We start from the raw sequence: 17,654 nt of genomic DNA, 5'->3' as shown, positions 1-17,654 counted from the left end.
AATGATTGGGTTAAAGATATCCCATTTATATTATTTGCTATTAGAGATGCTCCAAATGGATCAACTCAGTTTACTCCATTTGGATTGATATTCAGACATGAAGTAAAAGGGCTTTTAAAATGAATTAAGGAAAGGCTGATAAGTCTGAAGTCAGAGATCTTGCAGTCGGATTATGTATCAGAGGTGACAGAAAGATTAAACAGAGTAGGGGAATTAGCTAGACAATGTTTGAAAGTGACACAGTATCTAATGAAGAAAGGAACAAATAAGAAATCCAAAACTCAAACATTTGCCTGTGGGGATAAAGTATTGGTGCCATTACCAGTGGTAGGAGATCCCTTCAAGGCAAGGTTTAGTGGTCCCTATCAGATTGAGAAGAAGTCGAGTCAGATGAATTATCTGTTAAAGGTGCCAGACTAGAAAAAAAGTGTATCAGTATGTCACGTGGACATGCAGAAACCTTACAAGACAGGGAAAGGAAACCGGAGAATCGGGTATTAGTTACTGCCACTCAGAGTGAGGAATCAAATCCAGACAGTTTGGAATTTGATGTGCCTCAAAATAAATTGAATAATGAGGAAGTCCTTAAAGAATGGTACAGGGTAGTAATCTGTCTGTCTCAGGAACAGAGAACTGAATTGAAAGGCTTGTTGCAGCACTATGAGGACACGTAGAAATTGAATGGGGAGGACTAACACTATAGTACATGAGGTGGACATGGGGAATGCTGTTCCGATAAAACAAAACCCCTACAAGCTTAAGCCTCCAAAAGCCACACACATATAGAAGGAAGTGAAAGTGATTGTTCAAGAAGACATCATCAAGCTGAAGCAAAGTGAGCGGAGTTCACCAATCACGTTTGTTCCTACACCTGATAGAACCCAATGATTCTCCTTAGATTATCAGAAGGTCAATCCCATGGTTAAATCAGACTCCAACCCAATTCTAAGGCTGGACAACTGTGTGGAAATTTGGACAAGCCACTTACATCACAAAGTCAGACTTACACCATGATTACTGGCAAGTACTTTGTCAAAGTGAGCAAAAGAAGCTTTTGCTTTTGTAACCCTGAATGGGTGATATCAATTTAAAGTAATGCCATTTGGAATGAAGGACACACCAACCACATTTCAAAGACTTATGAACAAAGATGTGTCAGGATTGACTAATTGTGCCGTCTATCTAGATAACTTAGTGATCTTTAGCTACTCGTGGACAGATTACATAGCGCAATTGGTAGAGTTCTTTGAGAAACTATGGCAGGCAAGTTTCGTGATAAATTTGGCAAAGACAGAATTTGTGAAGGTGGAAGTGATGTTCTTAGGAGACAACATCAGACATGGGTGATGACCCTGAGGAACATGTCAATGAAGGTCATTGAGGAATTTCCAAGACCATCCTTGAAGAAAGAAGTGCTATGATTTTTGTGACTGAGCAGATTCTACAGGCACTGCTACTGGATTTGTTAAAGAAGAACACAAAATTTCAGTGGATAAGCCAATTCCAGGAAGCATTTGGGAATTTAAAAGCCTTGTTAACCACCACACCAGTTTTAGCCACAATAAATTCCTTGGAACTCTTTAAAGTTGCTATTGATGCAAGTGATGTCGGTATTGGAGCTGTGATGTTACAGGAAGATGATCGTGGCATTGAAATGCCAAATGCTTATTTTTCAAAGAAACTCAATATCCACCAGGGAAAATATTCAAGTGTTATGAGTTATTGCGATCGGTCCTGGCCTTACAACATTTTAATGTTTGTGTAGCAAACAATGTATCAGAGATGGTTGTGTGTATTGATCACAACCCTTTGACATTTTTGGAAAAATTTAATGATGACAACAAGCTATTTTTTTGGAGTCTTATGTTACAAGCATTTAATTTACAGATTGTATATGTTGTGGGTCATGAAAATGTTGTTGCAGATGCATCATCACGGGTTTAAAAGTAAAATGTATATATAAGATAGAAACAAAAGTGTTCATTGATCTATGTGAACGTAGAATTAGTATGAATGTGTAAGTCCAGATTAATTACCTATGTATCTAGTAATAATGGTTTTGAGATTTAGAGAAAAAAAAACACCTTTTCATAATGACGGTTCATTTCTTTCTTAATGAGGATGACAATTTTGCTGTCTTAAAGGTCTTTTGAAGTTTCCAAAATACTCTCATGCTGTTGTGTAGCAATGCAGTGCAAACTCCAGATCATGAGATTGAGTCTTCTGCTGCCCACTATCTCTGTGTCTCACTGTCCAACCTTCATCTTCTGTTTCCTGCTTTCAGACATCTAAGTCTGTCCACCACTGGACTCTCAAGCCTGAAAAAAGGCTCAATTAATAATATTCCCCCTGTCAAAAATGGAATATTTGCTGATGATTGCCCAATGTTCAGTACCAATTGCAACTCCCCAGCGACTGAAGTAACTTTGGAATCTAACAGAATGACTTATAAGTATTGACAGAGGAAATTGAGACAATTTTATTTGTTTTTTTATATATTAAACAATTTCTATTAAAAGTTGTGTTTTTGTTCTAACACTGCTATCATGGAGATCATAAAATATTGAAACATTGTTAATTATTGCAGTTCTCCTCAACTCACATCACTGCCTGTACAAATTGTTAGCTCATGTTTGAAATTTATAAAAACATGGTGCTAGTCTTCAAAACCTTTAGAACCCAAATACAAAGCCCCTGAAATTCTACAAGAATCCTTCCAACCACCTGCCAGAGCTTCAGTAGTTAGCACAGAAAATCAACACAGCCACTGTGGAAATTTAGCACCAATTTACTATTTTGCATTCCTGCTGTCTGCTACTTTAACACCTTCTAAAGTAGGGCACATTACTTTTGGCACTCATTGAAAAGCATATAAAACTCAAGCATTATAGCATACTTCTTCTACAGTACACTTTGCTATTTCATAGAGTGTGCCCGAAAATGCATGGAGACTTCACTCCTAGCTTTTCACTAATCAGTAAGAGATCAGCTAAACTTCCAAATGAACATGAGTTCCTATGGACCCCTGATATTTATCTCAGCGTATGATTTGATTTGCAGACAGCAGAACTTCTATAAAGGAACGTGACAGCAAAGTAATGGGGCCAATGCAGGGACTTCTGAGTTGGGTATTCCCATTCCAATAGCTGCTTGCATGTTGAGCAACATGAGGAATATTAATCTTTGTTATATGGGTCAGATCAAGGATCTTGAGCAAATTCCACTTTTGGATGGACAGCAGCTTAAATTTCTGTTGCAATCTTGAGGGTGTGTACCAAAGAAACATTCTGTTGTTGAAGGAAACGATGTGGGCCACTGCAGTTGTTAAGACAAGAAAAGGAAGTAAAATGAAATAATATTTGACATCCTTGCTATTTACTGCACACCATCAACCTTTTATGCTACTCAAACCACTGTATTTAAATCATTCACTAATCAGCATTCCTTGGTAAGTGGGACTCAGGCCTAACATCCAGATACTAAACATCATCCCCATATACTTTCCAGTGAAGCAAGCCTCCGAGATACCTTTCTCAGTATCCACTGTTATATCACTGTACAGCAGTAGTAGGCATGTCATCTTAATGCAATGCAATACTGTGATATTCTTTGCCTTCCCCTGCATGGTACAGCCTCACACAATTGCAGGGAGCAAAGCAGAAATGGTGCGGGACAGTCATGTCATGTGACACCTAGGTCATAGAAAGTAGATGGTGCCCCATATCATGGGTCCCACTGTGACAGAACTCCTGATATCAGATGTTGTTGAGAACATTGAGGATGACAATTTTGCTGTCTTAAAGGTCCTTTGAAGTTTCCAAAATACTCTCATGCTGTTGTGTAGCAATGTAGTGCAAACTCCAGATCATGAGATTGAGTCTTTTGCTGCCCACTATCTCTCTGCCTCATTGCCCAACCTTCATTTTCTGTTTACTGCTTTCAGACATCAAAGTCTGTCCATCACTGCATTTTCAAGCCTGAAAAAAGAGCAGCAGTACATCATTGACGAAGAAGCTCTGTCACTTCACCTGAAACACACAACTACCAGCTCAAATGTTGGTAGTATGTGAATTTTACAGGGTGATAAAAAGTTGTCATTTGCATATGGCAAGTCACTGGGCACAAGTAGTCTGTAAGTGGAGTGAAAGTATGATCATAAAATGGAGGGTGAGTTCAGTTACAGAATGCCCAAATTCCTACCATTTGGTCATAACATTTATACTAAAATTTGCAGTTAGGGCATGGAATCTTCTGGGCTCACCCAGATTTTATAGAAGGGCTGCCCAAGAGAACCTAATTGGGCAGGAGGTAAAAAAGAATGGTTGAAGTTTTGCTAAGAAATTCTCAAAAACTTTCAGGTGAGTCATCTTGCATAATTTTCATGATGAGTAATCTGTTTTACAGTCATTGGCACGTCATGAAAGCTCTTTAATATCTCAGCCCATTGAATTTAAGTTTATCGGCATGACTGTGTTCACCAAAGTTTGGAAATACATGTGTTTACAAATCTGACTCTAGATATGTGACATGTAGCTGGTGGCCTACATATTTGCCTCTAAGCTCCAGTGAATACTTTGAGAAAATAACAAGCAATGTAAATAACAGAGAATTGGCGATGTACAGCACTTAGATTTCCAGAAGACATTTGACAAAGTGCCACATCAAAGGTTATTTAGCAAAATAAGAGCTTGTGGTGCAGGGAGTAACATATTGGCATGGATAGAAGATGGCTTCTTATTAGCCAACTAGGCGATGGGTAAAAATGGGATATTTTGGATTGGCTGGACAAAACTAGTGGTGAGCCTTTTTATATCAGCGGATATATCTAAGTGGTCTGCTAGATTATTTAAGAGGATACTTAAATTCAACTATATTCCTATGCATGTGGAGTCATGTGTAGGACAGATTGGATAATGTGGCAGATGTCCTGCTGTAGAGGGCATGAGTGAACCAGTTAGGTTTTTTGATAATCCAATATCATTGTGGTTGACATTACAAATATTAGCCTCTTATTCCAGTTTTCTGTGATGTAACTGAATTCAAATTAATGAATTGCCATGATGGGATTGGAAATCACATATCCAGATTTTTACTCCAGGCCTCTGAATTACTCATCCAGCAATGCAATCACTATTCTACCATAGTCACGAGAATTAGTTTTCATTCATCAAAGAAATTGATATCACGCGATTAGTTTTACATGATATCCAAACTTTGGATTCTTTGGATCAAAATATTTTCTGAACATACTTTTCTGCTTTCATGTAAAATGCTAAATTTTATTCATTCGATCCAAAAATATTCTAATAGTTGTGGCTGTAAATACTATTACAGACTCATTGATGGAGTCTTGCCACCGTTGAAAAGTAACTTGTTTCTGTACATTTCAGCTGTAAGGATTATATCACATCATGGTTACACCAATTCAAACTGTCCCTACAAGCCCATTATTCATAATTTAGTTTTGGAGAAAAACTCAGTAATATAGACTAGAAAAATATGGCAATGCTGCAAAATCGTGTTTGATACTTAGTGGACTTCGCTCAGAGATCAGTATGGAATCATTGCAACAACACTTACAAAATAGACTGATTCAGCAATCAAGTTTAATAGTAAATGTTCCAGAGATACTACTGTCACTGAAGCATATTATTGTTTAAAAGACTCAATTTTCCGTAGGAAAAGGCAAACAGTCTGTTATTCCCTAATACTCCAAGCTGTCTATAAAATGCTTGTTAATAGTTAAAGAGCAACCATTTACATTGAGTATGAAACTGATCCATGAATGACATTTTTGGTGTATCATGCTCCAGGCCATCCAACGTACAGCGTAATTTTCATGCAGGTAGTTCAGTAGGCTTTGACAAATAGCTAAAATTCAGCCTGACCGGCGCTGTTTCCTAAAACAGCCGTAGCAACCATAAAGACAAGAACTCATAGGGGGAAAATACTTCGCCGCTTCCTCTGTTGTGTTTATACTCCTGAAGCAGTAAACCAAAGTTGCCTTTTTTTCCCAGCAGTCCTTTTCAAAGATCACTGCATATCCCCAACACCATGGAAGCCAGCACCACACTGACAACTGATTAACCTGAAGCAGCTACACTGCAAGGCCATACAGAATCACCATCTGCCACTGAAACTGTAAGAGTTGCTTCCCTAAAGCTCTCAAACATATGCAAAGTAACAAAACTTGTAACATTTAAACACCACTGTGAAAACAGTGTACCATACCTTACTGTAATCCATAAATTTTGTACAAATCGACTGTGAGTTATAAGTGTTAATTATACTTGCAAGATGAATGGACACATAGAAACCATTAGATATTTTCCCTTTGATTAACCAATATTTTAATCAAGTGTAGTCCTCTCCTCGATCAAGCATTCATTCTATAACAGATTAACAGCTTCAGATGTTGATTGACCATTTCTATTCGTAACAGTTTCCAGTTTTATTATAAACATTGCAGCATTTTCTGTCTCAAGTTCTTCCTAAGTTGAATCATTGATATTATGGTCAAACCTATATCTGAAATCTGCAACTAGTGCAGTAACACTAACTGTGGGACCTCCTCCTGCAAATAGGGCCTACAGTTACACAATGCCAACTAGCTAGACATTTTAAGTTATGAATATAGAGCTTGTTCTTCTTTTGTGGATCTTTCAAATGAAAGCAACAAACTTTTAATACTGTTGCTAATAATTGTAAAGGTAACTGGATTTATATAATGCTTCATAATCTTGTTGTTTGTAAGCTACATGGGCCATTTTCTTCAATGAAATGTTTTTGTCATATACTGTAAGACAATGTTGTATCCACTGTAACTTGGCTAGTGAATGAATGTATCCATATCTAGTGGGTTTTAAATCTGAAATTGTACTTTTAATATATTGCACATGAGCATCTTATTGACACAAGTTATTAAGTCAATGTTATGGCAAATTCTAAAATCTGTTACTGCAATTATAAGGCCATTCAAATTTTGTAATTTAGTATAACTAAAATTCCAAGACTTAATAACAAAGTGGATAACTTACCTTTTGTAAAAAGCTTTTAAACCTATTTTCTTAATTAGGTCATTTAGCCAAGATTTTATTAAACATGATCTTAATTGTATGGGATTAAATTACAGACAGGAGAAATTTTGTTAATATTACACTAATTTAAAGTCCATTTTGCTTTCTTTGTTTAGCTCAGTATGCAACATATTTTTACCTTGACACCAACATGAAGCCTCTCCATTTCCAAAAAAGAGACTGGAAACTACCTACTAACTTCAAATTTGAAACTGCAATCACCACTTAATCGACCTGGCAACATTTAATCCACACATAAAATTCAAAATAATATATGCTATTAAGAAAAAAAGTTAAGGTTGTGAGAATAATTACAGTAAATACTTAATACCCTTGTTTTTTAATTCATAATGGTCCACATTATAATGAATGGTAACATTTAGAAAAATGCTGCTTTTACCAGATTCCTAGTGAAATTTACAAGAGAAGAAGTATTGGAAGATACTTTACTTCTGAACTGTATCCCCCAGCAGTAAACTGAATTTTTCTCTTTGAATCAGGTAAAGATTTCAAAGCTTGTATATGCCAAGTTCCATTTGAGTTCATAAACTTGACATTATATGGAAGAGACGATCAAGGATAGAGGGCATATAAACACAGTTAAGAACACTTAACATAGGAACCTCTGATTGGCCAACTTTTCATTCTGATCACTTGTAGAATAAGGGCAGTAATAGATATTTCCCTTTTGCATGAAGTAATAAGAGCTGCAGTTATCGCTTGTAGCCTCCAGCAAATGGCAAAAGGAAATTAGAAAAGTCCAATGAAGCTGAGAAGTAATTAATCATTATACAGTGCAGCCTGTCAAAATATAGGGTCTTTCAGCTGATAATGCTGCCCAGCACAATTTAGGCTCATAGAAATTACATTATTTTCCTCTGGAAAAACAAAAAAGACCCAGTTAGCACAACTGCTGCCAACTATTTTATTTATATCTGTCCACTCATTGCAAAAAACATATCAAATGCTTTACTTGCATATTCTCTGAAATTTTCTAAACCCTAGCTTGTTACAAAAACATCCGCTTGATCTCAAACTGTGCAAAAAGTTGAAATAGAAAGGAACATTACGTTATTCTCATAATTTCCTTGAAGTGAGAAATGTTCAAAACAAGAAATTTTCATTAAGTTATCATAAAGGCAATTAGTTTCCCAGTGTAATCCATACCATAATCTAAAATGTTTGAGTGTAACTTTCCTCATTTATCTAGTTAGCAATTGGTATTAACTATTATGCTACTTAATACGTAAAGGTCAAGAATGCAGCAAAATATATTATGTTGAGATTGTTACTTTTAATATTTACATCAATGCACATAAATTGTTTGCACACAGTGTAAAAGCTAAATAATTGGGGTGAGCTTAAAAACCCTCCTCTGATACTAAGGTTAGGGTGAGCAAACATTACACTTACACATTGAAATGGAAGATGAAAGGCAGCCATCTGCCCTTTAGTGGTTAGAAACCCTTATCTACTAACTAGACTCTTTACTGATTTGCAAAAGCATAAGTGAGCTGCACCAAGCGGCATGTTCAAAGTGTTTTTTTTAAAGATAAATGCAATCAAAATGTCTGTCCCTTAAATTATTTGGACAAATATGATATCTTTGTGGTCCCCACACCTGCAGCCCGCATCAAACAATAATTTAAAATAGACCTTATCTGTTCATTTGATTATAACATTAAAGGGGTACCACCATCATGAAAAATGGTTTGAAAAGCCTTTCTTCATTTGTATACAAACAAGCAGCTCAGTAAATCACATTGGAAATCTTAACATTTCTAGAACAAAATAAAACAATGTTATCATCAGACTCTATTTGTTTGATCAGTTCAGTTTTGTTGCAAATAATTCATGATGAGCATTTCTCTACCAATAGTTTTCATCTTCAACTTCAGCGTTAACAATTTATGCCTGTTTACATTCCATATTAAACACTTGCTAACTTCACAGCCGAGCATTGCTTTCAGTGTTTTCAGATTATTAGTTGGGCTGAGGATAAATTTGATACTAAAATGATGGGCACATCAACCTCACCCACTGTAAGTAGCCACGGAAATGTAGCTTTTGGCTCCCCTCAAGTTCATTCAAGTTTCAGAGCTGAGATTCTTAGATCTGAACTGTGCATTTGATTTTTGACAGTAGGAGATACAAAAAAAATGTATAACCTACATTTGTGAACCTTAGTTTATTGTGTCAAGGTAAACTTCATTAACCAAACTTGTTAAATTAATGTAGCCATTAGAGGAATTACCATATCTGCATCAAGTATATAGTATCAACACAAGGCTGAAGTACGATTTCATTAATTAGTATTATGCATGAAAAATTTTTGTTACTGAAATAATTAATTTCTTTATATTTATTTGTGAGGCTTATTCATTTCAGCTGGTGATTTAAGGTCCTTTACAACTGATACCTAATACATTTTGAAATGATTTGTTTATGAGCACTATGGAGCAAATTTCAACCAGACAGTTCAACTCAGTGAATTTTTATTCTCTGTGTCTTACCTTTCACGATGCAAAGGCTGGATCCTGGAGCAAAAGGTCGGTCAAAGCAGCTGTGTTTCCCACAGCAGCAAAGCGAATCCGATCATGTACCAGTGGATCAAGCCGTAAGCATTGGAAAAGGGATAGGGATTGGAAGCATGAAGTTTAAAGATTTAAGAATAGTTGGAAGGTGACAAGAGTTAAGCCACTTAAAGATCAATGAAGAAAAAAAATGTAAGCAGAAAGCCAGCAAGAATGATAACGGCAGATAAAGAGGTAGGAGATGAGGATGATAGATGTTTTTAAAGACTGAATTTAATTGTTCTCAACTAAATAATTCTCTTACATCTTAGAAGATGGATGTTAAAAACTGCATAACAGAAGGTTAAGCCTACAACAGACACAGGTTATAAAATACAACACGATCAAAGCCAAAATTTTGAAACGTATATGTTCACAAATGATGATAAATCAGTCCCAGAAGAACTGTAAGAAACATACAAATGTAACTACAAGAGGGAGAAAGTCAAGGGTTGAAAAAAGGAGAGGGAAGAAAAGAGTGGAAACAAATGTTGAAGTTAATTTTAATGATCCGGTGCACAGGTCAAATGATTTAGTCTCACAGAAGAAAATCAGACAATAATATAGAAAAACTCTGCAGTAACTGGAATAAGGAGGCAATTGTTGGTTTGACAGCAGGGAATTGCTGTGATAATTTGATCTGTGCTCTGTTAATAAATCACTGCACCATTTCTTCTAGTTTAGTATCTGTTTATGCTTCTACAAATTGAAACCCCACTGGCTATGCACTGCAGAACAACATTCAGTGCAATAACACATAGGCTTGTCGATTAGTTCAAGGTGGAGAAAGATTAGTCGACCGTCCCAAATCTACAGTTACTCCTTCATATTTTGTCTTTCCCTGCTGAGGTAAAGGGGCTCAGACATATGTAAGTAATAAACTAACAGGCCTCCATCTCCTAGGGGTTGACTCAAAGGAATGCAGAACAGACCTATAAAAATATAATGGACAGCAAGGTAGAGCAGTCTAACAGCAACACAAAACCACATCTGTACAGCTATGTGGGGATGCAACACCAGGATGCCCGTAAGTTTTGAGATGTAATAGTGCCCTTTTGCGACCCTGAAACATACTGTTAGAGCTATGACTTGCCAATGTATAGAACTGACAAGAGATCAAAAGCTTGATAAATTGAGGAAGGGGAGATGTTTGACCTGATACAACACATCCTACAAGAAACCAGGCTCTTAAAACAATAAAGAAAGTAATAAATAATCATGTTTAGAACAAATATTAAAGGTACACATGAGTAACTTGAGGCAGTTTTTACTTGTATTTTATGGTGAATCCATTCAAATCAGTTGCAATGCAGCTGTCCGTTTTAGTTTATAAATGTTTAGTTCAGTGTTTTTAATGGATTTAAATACCTTATTTTCAGTTCAGAGCAGAACAACTTCATTCATAGGGATCAATACAATCATTTTCATGCATTGAGCTTTGACAATAAAGTATTGAGCACACAGATATTCCAAATACACCAGTCCTATTTTCTAAAGATTCTTTTACAAAATGAAATTTGCATCTTTTAGCTTCTCATATTGCTTTGTGGAATGTTCTACAAAGTCCATGGAGCTAGTTAAGTGATGTTGATTTGAACTAATCTAGCGCATGCAGTGCTGACATCTAAAAGTGCTTTTTTTTAACAAATATGATGAAAGGGCACTTGAGAACATATCTATGAAGCTACTTAGCTGGCATTGAGGGGCTTTTCTGATACCTAAATAGTTACTGTGCTGCAAACAATGAATGAATAAAAATGAAAAAGAATCTTTATTTTACAGTTTATGTCTGTCTAAAATACCATAATGCAAACAAAAATAATCAAGAACAATAACAACATTAGTTCATTTAAAAAACTTATCAAGAAATAAAAGGAACTAACAATCAAAAGGCAAGATGTAAAAATCAAATGCCTGCTGGGAGGAGAGCTCTTTGTTCTGTAACCCCATTAGAACATCCATGAAATAAACACTGACAACATGTTGCTCAGTCAACAAACAGAACATGATTGATGGTGACAATATGTGGCAAGAATTGAAAAAAAAACTGTCTTTCTTTAAAATGCTCCTCCACCACGTGCAGAAATACAAGTAGGGAAACTTTCAACTACGGAATGCGTCTCCCAATCCGGTATTAATTCTCCCATCCCTTTAAGGATCATTTCCCTTCAAATCTGCCTTCCTCTAAATTGGATAGTCGCCCCATGTTACTGCCGACAGCATTCTTCCCCATATCAGGAAACTGAATCCAAAGACACTTTCACACACTAATGATGATAAATAGTGAAATTTTGAATTATATTACAAGGTCACTTTTTTCATCAGCGTTTCACTGCGAGATCAGTTTTCATAGGAGAAAGCACACAAAATTGAGTGAGCGATTTTATGTCATTAACAACCCAGAGAAGTCTCAAGGCTATCATTGTTCCTGTACTCGATTTGTTGAATGATAAAGAACTGTTAATGAAAATTAAGCACACAAACACATCAATCCTGTCTGAGCCAAGAAAATCCTCAGGCAATTCGTTATGAATATATGTTTCTGGTTATTTACAAGTCAAAAAAATTGAGCAGGTACAGAACAAAATTATTTTACAATTTTTAGATCTTTATTCTGAATTGTTGGTTGTTTTAATTTACTCTGCAATCCATTATGATGTTCTCTGCTATCTATAGATTATGTTCACTTCAACAAGAAAGCAGAAAGCTCACTTGTGCTTAAAATTTGCTGACATATTTTCATTTATGTCTCAGCAACAAAACAGACATACGATGCAAAAATAGCTTTATTTGAACTAATCTAGAAGTACAAGTATTGGTCATTATTGGGAAACTAATCATGATAACATTGCAAAAATTAAAGCTAACTAAGCACTCAAATGAAAAATCTCATTCATTTAGTTTTAGAAGGAAAAGCCATTGTTGCATTTTGAATGTTGTGCTGTAATATTCAATTGTATTGAAGGGCTAAATTGGTATTTGCAAGGAGAATTCCTCTGAAGTCTCATTTAATTCATAGATAAATAATACTGTACAAGTTTGCAATTGTCCAAACTTCATGTAGCTTTGGGGGAAAAAAGGACAATAGTACAAAAGTTCTATTCTTGCAAATTTGAATAAGAATCAACTAGTCAAAACATTCTCTGAAATTCTTCAAGCCAAAAAGTAGTGTAATTTCTGGTTTCATAAAAGGTTGCTTGTTTTGATTGAATTAATTGCCATATTTACATGAGTTTTTGGCTTTATGAGACCTTATCAAATCACAAATTAATACCTGTGGTGTATCCTTAGCTCAGATCTAATTGATTCGAATGAAAATGTTGCGTTTATCTGATTTCACTTTATGGAAACAAGCAGATTGTTCTGAAAGGATACAATATAAAATATTTCTATTTTCCTTGTATTATGTTTTTCCTTTGGACTCAGAAATGCATTCCATGCTGTACAATTATCGTCATGTGTGTCACTAACACATTTTTCTGCTTTATCAAAATAAGAAAATAGATTTAATAAATTCCAGTCAAGCACTGGAGGGTATTTTTTAATTTGCTTCAAGAAGTGTGAGGAATAAGTTCAGAAAATTGCCCAAGACAATCTGTGTTAAAATTGCTTGTTACAGGGAACTACTGTAACTCCTGCTGTGTTTTATTAGTCAAATGCAAAATTAACAACAGTGGAAAGCCATAATAGTTGGTTAAGTTGGTTCCAACACAAATTTCCAATTTGAGGTCAGGTGGATACTCAATAAAATTTTATTGCTGTGGTCATAAGAAATGCTGTGGATAACTGCAAGTAAACTTGCTTTTAAGCAATATCTGCTTTGATATGAACACACAAGATTGTATGAGCCTTGTTAAATAGTGAATGATTATGAAGAAACTCTTAAGGCATACATGTTTCACCATAAAATGTATTTGAAACCCACTGAATGATGATACAATATTTTGGAGTTATGTTTAAACTATGAAATTGGATCCATGAAGGATATCTTTCAGCCGTGCTAATTGTGAGAGAAATATAAAGGCTTGCTTTTCGCTGTGAGACAGGTTGTTTGGAAATGCTTTGCAGCTGACGGTAATGGTATGCAAACATTTTAAATGATTCTTCTCTTGGAAATGCTTACATACATTATGCTGCAGCTCTATAATATTTTCACATTTTTTCGCTCAAACCTGAAGAATCTTGAGAGCAGAGAAAGAGGCAATTTGGTTATACTGTCAGAGATTAGCCTTATTTTCCACATAAGAGATCGTTTAGAGTTTTGTTATGCAGGTTGCTCCTCAGGCCCAAGGATAATGCCATTACAGCCATTTTGCAGGCAGCAGGGTCCTGTATATGAGGCCTGATTTAAGTAGCTTCATGCTGTGTGCGTGTCAAAGTTCTTGCCTGTTTTTAGGTGACAGCGTAAGAATTTTAGTATGGCCCATGATTCCATTAAAATCACTAATAATCTTTATTTCTGAACAAACAGGCCACTTTCTTTGCAAATACATGTGAGTTTACTTAGTTTACCGTTAAATTTTGCATTAAACAAAATAATCAAAGTTTCTGTGATCCAACTCTACTCCCTGGATCATCATCAAATTTGGTTATGTTTCATATCTTCAACAACCAGTGGTCATTATCCTGATAAAGGTCGCTACTGTCAGGTTGAAAGGTCTACTAACACAGATCAGAAACTGCCTGAAAAACACAAAAAACAGTATTGCTCTGTTGGTAGAATTCCCAAGTAACAGTGAACTCCAAGAATAAGACCATAATGGAAATGTATCACAGCACACTAGTAAAAACAGACTGTAATTTGATACTTAAATAACGTCTTAGTGGTCATTTCTTTTATGGTATGGGTTCAAGACTTTTTGAGTATAATCCACATGCAGTTGAGAGGTATTCCAGACCACCAGTGGACACCAGTTTAATTTATTGTGTTATGGTGCAACTTGCATGAAGCAATTTTAATACTTTTTGCAGCTACAACCCATCAAAAGTGTTGATTTCACATTTCAAGCCACTGTATTAAAGCTACTCAATGGATAAACATCTAATTCAACCATTCACAAGTGTTAAAAGCTGTATGTATTTGCTACTTAATAGGTTGCCAACTACAAGATATGCTTAGTGCGCAGCTTGTTGCTGAGTATTAATAAAAGTCACATACATAATTCAGAGCCCTATAACACATGTAAGCATCGGAAGCTGGGAATCCTCTGTTGTCATTCCAGAAGTCACAACTTCCTTACAGTATAAACTAAAGAGCAGACAGCCTGAATAGACCCCCTAACAATCTTGTTTGTGTAAGCAATCTGACCATCATCCTGGTCATTCTTCCTATCCTCAACCCTTCACAGTGAAGGCTTCTATTCTTGATACAGCCTTTCAAACCATCAGCTTTATTCTCAGAGAAAGCACCACTTTTGTGCTGTTAGTTGTGTTAAAAGACAGATTTGTATTGGTTCCTGTAGACTCTTAAGGAGTGAAGTAATGAAAACTCCCCACCCTATGGATACCAATGTTTATTGAAAGATAAAATGTGAAGAGCTGCTGTGGGTCTCTAACAGAAGGTCTTTGTCCCTCAAATGCAAATGAATCGGAGAGAAAAAATAAGCTCAGACAATGAGCAGCATGAAGAATCCATAGAGACTAGACAGCCCTTTAACCGACTGCGGTTATATTGTTTGGCTATGTTTCTTACATTCTTTCTAGTATACAAAATACTTCACGTTGACAACAGCTGCATATTGTAAACCTTCTATTTATTTATTAGGCATTTAATTTAAGGCATTATTTAAATTCTGTCAGTTGTCAGAGTCTTTATTCTTCAACATTGAAACTGTGTGTTTTTGGACTCAATAATTAGAAATTTCACACCTTTGATCAGTAGGAAAAGTCTGAAAGTGAAAAGCATAGTTAAGGAGTAAAAGAAAGGTGCACTTGTAAAGATATACAAAAATAAAAGACCACTGTTAAACTAGTTTACAACTACTGAAAAATACAGAAATCCAATGCAAATTTTAAAATTATACCAAAGAATTTTGGATTTGATGTATGATCTACATTTGTTCGCCTTTATGTAAATAAAATTACATATTGTTACAAACTATATCAAAAAGCACTACTGAGCGCACACATTTTATTTTAGATTTGTGGATGAAGCACCATATGAAATCAAATGAGTTATGTGGAGTCAGCAAAGCAGATGTACTTTTGAATCTTAACAACTGTTCACTGATCATGGACTGACTTTGGTAGCAATTTTTGAACAGTAAAGGAATTGGGGTTATGGTGAGTGGGTGCGTAAGTGGAGCTGAGCCGATGAGAAGATCGGCCATGATCTTATTGAATGGCAGAGCAGGCTTGAGGGGCCAAATGGCCTACTCCTGCTCCTATTTCTTATGTTTTTATGTTCTTGTAAAAGTTTGTGAGCATTTCTTTACCTCTGAAACAGGTCAATCTGTAAAATTCTTCTGATTGATCTCAGGCTGAGTCATGCTGCCTCCTGATACATCCTTCTGACCTACATTGCCTTCCCATTTTCCAATATTAAATTTAAATTTCTTGTCTTCATCCAAAGGGCACCACCCTTGCCCATGTAGCATTGTCCCACTTTTCTTAGCAAACTGCTATGGTTCTGTACATATCCCACAGCAATTCCCTTGAAATATATTCCTCCTCCTACAGCCCACCATGAGCGCTGGATCTGCAGCTCCACTGGCCCTGATCTATGGCACTCCCTCCTTAAATCTTCTTGGGATCTATTTACAATTTTCAAAACCCTCTTCAAAATCCATCTTTTTCACAAAGCTTTCAGTCATACTCTTACTCTAACCCTTTGGTAGGGAGTCCATTTCTCTTATGCCCAGTATTGAAGCAGTTTGCGAAAAGCAAGGTTAATTGAACTCTATAATTGCAAACTGTCTTTTTAATGGTGATTTCATAAGAAGAATACATTAAAAATGTAAGAAAATATGTATATGTGACCTAGATGTATGTTTGAAACTGTCAAAGAAGGGATATGTATTTCATTGACCTTATAAAATAAGTGCTTCAGCTTGTTGCACTCCTACTTTGTGAACTACACTGTAAAGGCATCAGATAAAATGACATGAAGTACTGAATGTGCACCAAATCAGTACAGAAAATGATGTTCAATAAACCGAAACATCTTCTGTGAGAAAGTATCTAAGTGCTTGTTGTGACTACAGGAACCAAAGGTCATAACTATACCACAAATGAGGTCTCAGGCTGAAAATGCAGCAAATTACTCACGATAGATGAAGCTGTCCTCAGTCTTCATGTGATTTTGTTTCCAAATACCATTAAACCACCAAATGATAGAGACATTGTACAGTGAATGCTTCATTCTTTATGCTCATGATGACAGTCCATTTTTACAAATTTATATAGCGCTCCTACGACCCTTTTAGGTTCACACCTTATTTTTCTTTCAATTGAAGGTGCAATGAGGATGAAAGAAAACAAAATCAAACAAACGGGGGCAAATTTTGTCTAAAAATTAACAGTTTCTGAATAATGTACACAATTATTACATGCAAAATGATCAGCAACTGTGGCAAAGAAGAAATAGTTTCTAATGTGAATCACCACGAGTTGGCAGCCCATTTGTGTTGTACTCTGCCATTAGCTTTGTGAAAATGAGAACTTGTGGTTAACCTCTCCATGATTTTCATTACCCATTAAACAAGCCATACAAAATTACATCTAATAACAGTGCAAGCAACAATGATCATATCGTTAAAAGTGTAATGATTGCCAATTAATCTCTCATGTCCAGCTTTGTGAATTGTTGCAGGAGATTTTTACCACATCAATTTTTATGTTTTTTCAAACACTCTTTTAAACGTACCATCCATCTCTCTCTGTTTATTTCTCTTTTGCAGTCAACATCAAACTTACTATCTCTAATGCACACCACTTCACTGTCCTTCCTGAATTTATTAGTAAATTTTTAAAATTTTATTGATACTACTTTGTGTGCCATCTCCAT

The 17,654-nt window shown here is 35.7% G+C and overlaps 1 long non-coding RNA gene across 4 annotated transcripts in view; it reads right to left on the bottom strand.

The window, feature by feature from the left end:
* LOC132210636 (uncharacterized) overlaps nt 1–17,654 on the bottom strand; it is a 305,286-nt gene that overhangs the window by 43,136 nt on the left and 244,496 nt on the right. Inside the window, exon 8 of one of the 4 annotated variants that reach the window (XR_009446787.1) lies at nt 14,168–14,332. The exons of the other annotated variants lie outside the window; for them this stretch is intronic. This is a non-coding gene — a long non-coding RNA (uncharacterized LOC132210636). Of the gene's footprint in view, nt 1–14,167; nt 14,333–17,654 lie in introns of those variants that run through there. 4 annotated transcript variants of the gene reach the window in all.

The sequence above is a fragment of the Stegostoma tigrinum genome, chromosome 16 (assembly GCF_030684315.1).
Source record: "Stegostoma tigrinum isolate sSteTig4 chromosome 16, sSteTig4.hap1, whole genome shotgun sequence".
Classification (NCBI taxonomy): domain Eukaryota; kingdom Metazoa; phylum Chordata; class Chondrichthyes; order Orectolobiformes; family Stegostomatidae; genus Stegostoma; species Stegostoma tigrinum.
This window is presented reverse-complemented; position numbering and strand designations above follow the sequence as displayed.